We start from the raw sequence: 6,000 nt of genomic DNA on the forward strand, positions 1-6,000 counted from the left end.
CAGTGGCAGGATCCTGACGGCCGGAAAGAATCTGATACACATTTCTCCAATTACGACTTGCTGCTTTGAACATAGTGCACAATATTAGTTTATATTTGTCCTCCACTATAATCCATCTTGGTCTCTTTAAATAGTTGAACGGAGCAGTTTTGCGGGCGCTGCATCTGTCTTGTAACCTTTGTTTTCGCCTGATTACGGAAGATACCCAATTCTGAGGTACCTTGTGCCAACCGAACGACTGAAAGATGTTTCAAAAAAGTTCTCTTAACCTTTTTAAACGTTTAGTAAAATTGGTCAACAAAAATATAACGCAGATAAAAAGATGAGATAACATAAGTAACGTCAGCAAAAAAGCTGCGAATATAGAGTAAGTTAAAATTGAAATTTGCCTAGTAATTTCAACCCTGAGAACACCGCGGGAGATGGAATGGAGTAGACAGAGAGAAAAAGAGAGAAGGCAATTGGAAATCAGTAAATAAATAGTATGAATGAACTTAAATGCCTTGTGGTTTTTACCTCGTGTAAGAACTACAGTAGTTGTAAGTCAGTACCATGGTTAAGTTAACAATGACTGCATAATAAACGTTAAACTGATTACCTCCCAGATTCCTTTATCTATGGCGTCGTGTTTTTGATTGCGTTTGGGCAAGTTGTTAGGGGTTCGCAGAGAAGTTCCAGTACCATTTATTACTCCCTTTTCTCCATCAATTGACATGGCTTTGTAAATTCCTGCAAGATTCGTACCCATTAAATCTTTGTCGTCTTGGTGTCTTCATAAATGCCACAATAAACTGATTTTTCGTCAAAAATTTTCCGTCAATATCTTAAAATGCTAATAAAAAGTATAAGGGAATAAGGACTTTGCTTCATGCTTTGAAAGTTACGATTCACACTAAAGCTCAAAAGAAAACATTTCTGGTTAAATTTGCCAGGAATACAATAGTCCATTGCCTGATAAGATGTCCTTGTTTATGGTGAAAAGTTATGTCAAAACATTTGCGTTTAACTTTGTGAAGTTTGATGCTTAATAACTTGATTATTGCTAAAACCAACGCTTTTGAAACACTTTTTTCTAATATTTGTGAATTCTAGAATTTTTAAAATTGCATGAATCAGACCTATTTATGTCGCAAGGATGAATGTTTTTATGAATTTAAATTTTGTTATTTTTTTACAAAAAATAAGAGTTAAATATAATAATTACCTGTAAAATAGGCCAGCGCAATCAGCGTTACTACGCAGGCTGTCGTGATGGTGAGGAAGATCGTTTTCTTTTTCATCACTAGTGAACTTTTAATCCTATTCTCGCTCAGGAGATCTTCGAGGTAATATATGTCGATGTGTTTGCGTATTGTAAAATCACTTTAGATGCTATTTTCATGGTAAATAAAGGATGGGAATGGTACCTGAATTAAAAAAGGTGCTGGCTGATTATCAAGTCAATTTATCGCATCTGTCATGTGGTAACGCCTCAATGTTTTTAATCGAGAAAATTGCATGTATTTTTAAAAGCCATTGATTATTAAAATTAGGCCATTCCTATTGTGTGGTTGTTACAATATCGAAAAGCAAAGCGCCTAATAGTTGTCCCATTTAGTAAAAGCACCATAAATGGTGTAAAAAATATAATTTACAATGATTCCATATTAACAGTACGTACCTGAAAGATTGATTGATTGTCAATCAAGTCATGGAGTCATAAGCGAGACAGGAACACCAGAGGCCAAACCAGAATCATTTAAAGGAGAGGGGGGGGGGGGTCTGGTACGACAGGCCTAGCTTGGACGCGAGGCCGACCATCGGCAGCTTGGCGTGGGGTTCGGGCCTGCTCAAGGGCCCGGAAAATATTTGCTCTTATGGAGGGCAAACGGTGCCCTTTGGTACGGTTTAGAACTATGTAGTCGACATTTTAATTTCAAGAGCATTTTTCATAATATATTTTTCAGAAACATCTAAATTGGCCACTGAACGGATCAAACTGGTACAGGCTGAAATGAAAGTAACCAATGTACACGGCATACAAAAATGGTTTGCAGTTTTCGTACTTTTGTCTCTCTTTTCTGGTTTTGTGTCTCATTTATCGCGTTGAGTGTCTCTATTTTTTTTGTGTGTGTGTTTCGGTTTTGCCGGTTTTGCTTCGGTTCCATGGAGACGTGGTAACTAAAACTGTAAAGCCAGAGCTGTAAAGCGGAAGTTGAATATGGATAAAACTCAACCCTGACCTCGACCTTAAAGATGAGGGTGTAATAACTAGCTAAGAATGGGAACATTTCAATAAATATCGTTATGTTTTCCGACTCCAACTGCTTACGCTGCTCCTGATTGATAAAAACTAACCAAAGTTAACAAGAAATGTTGGCATTCAAGTACCAATAGAATGCAAAACCAAACGCTGTCAAAATGCTAAAGATTTTTTTTTTACGATTTCATCATGATAAGTGTGTTTTTGAAATTTAAAGGGTATAAATATCTCAACATCGGGGATCGCTAACTCCCATATCGGCGTTTTTTTTTAGAAATTGTGAGGCGGGGGTAACGGCAGTAAATGTGTGATTATTTTTTAACAGCAGTAATGCTTACAATCACATTAGTATTTTACTTTTATATATATGTCATAGATGATGAACTTAAATCTTGCATGCTGCCAGGTTAGGATTTTATACTAACTGCAATGAATTAGACATTAAGGTAGATGTTTATGTTTGGAATAATGCTGTCGATAATTAAGGAGGATCTCTCATATTTCAGAATCACTATTCCCGCAGTAGCGTTTTGGATAAAAATTGTAAAACAAAATCTAGAGAATATAAGAGTAAAAAAAAAACATGAAAAGAAATTGAGCTTGTTTTCGAGAGGCAGCGTCCCCCAAAAAAGTCACTTTTATTTTATTGTGCCATATGGAATTTGATCAAAATAGACCTTTAATGGCAAAAACGCCAAGATGAAAAAAATCCGGCGCATTTGTTTTATCAATTTTTGAAAGTAGGCCGGTTTAAGCAAGCAAAATAAAATATTTACACATAATACATACCATATTTATGTCATAGCGTCACGGAATGTTTAATACACACCTAGCTGATTTTACCATATTCTTATTGCTTGGTTCAATGTACAAATACATAGTAGTCCGTTTTTAATTTTAAACTCTGATACCATCCGCATTTACTTTTTTTTTGCAATATTGTTGCCGTTCGATTATGATTCTAATAGAAATTCAGCATGTATGTGCCGTATTACGACATACATTCAAAGATCTAATTTATATCCGAGGAAGCTTGCCTCTTCTTTGTAAATATCCCAGACCTTTTTCAGCAGTTCTCTATCTATCCCGCTATAATATTTTTGTATGAGAGTCTCGTTGCGGTAGGACTCGATCTTGAGGTGAGATAAAGGGAATTGTGCTATCAAGTGTTCGGCACCAAGTAGACGCATGACATTAGGCGCGTCAGTGGTAAGATCTTCATGATGAACGATGACGTCATACTGAACGTCACAGGGTTTGCAAAAATCCTCGACCAAAGCCCAGTGGATATTGTTTGGTCCATTGTCTGCTATATACTGCAGGAAATCCGAAAAGGATATATGTTTTTGCAAAGTAATGTTCCTCTTATATTGCTGGTTTATATAAGTTTTCACTCTGGGACCTAAAAACCGAAACAAAACTTGTTCCTTGTACACCGACACGAGTCTCTCTAGTGGGTGTCGCACCACTAAGACCTTCAGATAACTTGCTAAGCGCATGCTGTTGTTCTTGTTGTCATTAGAATATAACTGTGTATAGTATTCTTTTCTGCCCTTGAAGACAACAGTGGCAGGATCCTGATGACCAGAAAGAATCTGATACACATTTCTCCAATTACGACTTGCCGCTTTCAACATAGTGCACAATATTAGTTTATATTTGTCATCCACTATAATCCATCTTGGTCTCTTTAAATAGTTGAACGGAGCAGTTTTGCGGGCGCTGCATCTGTCTTGTAACCTTTGTTTTCGCCTGATTACGGAAGATACCCAATTCTGAGGTACCTTGTGCCAACCGAATGACTGAAAGATGTGTTTCAAAAAGTTCTCTTAACGTTTTTAAACGTTTTATGCAAAATGGGATAACAAAAATATAACACCAGTAAAAAATAGGGACAAAAAAGGTCAATAAAAAGATAAGGTCAACATGAGTAACGTCAGCAAAAAAGCTGTGAATATTGAACAAGACAAAATTGTAATTTGCCTGGCAATTTCAACCCTGAGAACGCCGCGGGAGATTGAATGGAGTAGACAGCGTGAAAAAGAGAGAAGGCAATTGGAAATCAGTAAATAAATAATATGAAAGAACAGAAAGGTCTTGTGATTTCTACCTCACTTAAGAACTATAGTACTTGTAAGTCAGTAAGGTAAACAATGACTGCACAAAAAACGTTAAACTAAATACCTCCCAGATCCCTTTATCTATGGCGTCGTGTTCTTTACTAAGTTTGGGCAAGTTGTAAGTGGTTCGAAGAGAAGCGCCTCTGCCATTTATTGCTCCCTTTTCTCGATCAATTGGCATGGGTTTGTAAATTCCTGCAAGATTCGTACCCATTAAATCTTTGTCATCTTGGTGTCTTCATAAATGCCACTGTAAACTTAATTTTCGTCAAAATTTTTCCGTCAATATCTTAAAATGCCGATAAAAAGTATAAGGGAATAAGGTCTTTGCTACATGCTTCGAAAGCTGCAAATCACACCAATGCCCAAAAGAAAAAAAAATCTAGCTAAAATTACTAGGAATACAATCGTCCTTTGCCTGATAAGATGTCCTTGTTTATGGTGAAAAGTTATGTCAAAACATTTGCGTTTAACTTCGTGAAATTAGATTTTTAATAATTTGATTATTGTTAAAAACCAACACTTTTCAAACACATGCATTTCTAATATTTCTGATATTTATTTCTAGAACTTTTATAATTGCACAAACCAGTCCTGTATATGTTGCAAGGTTGGTTGTTTTTATAGATTTTAATTTTAATTTTTTTTTACCAAAAATATGATTTAAAGATAATAGTTACCTGTAAAATAGCCCAGCGACCACAGCGTTAATATGCAGGCTGTCGTGGTGGTGATGAAGATCGTTTTCTTTTTCATTACTAGTACACTTCTAACGCTATTCTCGCTCAGGAGATATTCGAGGTAGTGTATGTTGATGTGTTTCACATATGGAATGACAGCCCATGCAGTTGCTAATTCTCTTTAGTTGATATTTCATGGTAAATAAAAGATGAGAATGGTACCTTAACTAGAAAAGGTGCGAGCTTATTTCCATGTCAATTTATCGCATCTTTTCTCGATCAATTGACATGGGTTTGTAAATTCCTGCAAGATTCGTACCCATAAAATCTTTGTCTTCTTGGTGTCTTTATAAATACCACTATAAACCCAATTTTCGTCAAAAATCTCCCATCAATATCTTATAATGCTGATGAAAAGTATAAGGGAACATAATCGTTGCTACATGCTTCGACGGTTACGAATCATACCTAAAGCCCAAAAGAAAAAAAAAACTATATCTAAATCTACTAGGAATACAGTCGTTGTCTAATAAGTTGGCCTAGCTTATGGTGAAAAGTTATGTCAAAATATTTACGTTTATTTTTGTGAAATTTGATGTTTAATTACCTGATTATTGCTAAAAACCAACACTTTTCAAATACATGTATTTCTAATTTTTCTGTATTCTAGAATTTTTATAACTGCATGAACCAGCCCTATTTGTGTCGCAAGGATGAATATTTTTATAAATTTAAATTTTGTAATATTTTACAAAAGATAAGAGTTAAATATAATAGTTACTCGTAAAATAGGGCAGCGCCAACAGCGTTAATATGCAGGCGGTGGTGGTGGTGAGGAAGATCGCTTTCTTTTTTATTACTAGTACCATTTTAACCCTATTCTTGCTCAGGAGACCTTCTAGGTTATATATTTCGATGTGTTAAGATATTGTAAAATCTATTTAGTTGCTATTTTGAT

Source organism: Lingula anatina, chromosome 6, assembly GCF_051362555.1.
Source record: "Lingula anatina isolate TDL-2025a chromosome 6, LinAna3.0, whole genome shotgun sequence".
Lineage (NCBI taxonomy): Eukaryota > Metazoa > Brachiopoda > Lingulata > Lingulida > Lingulidae > Lingula > Lingula anatina.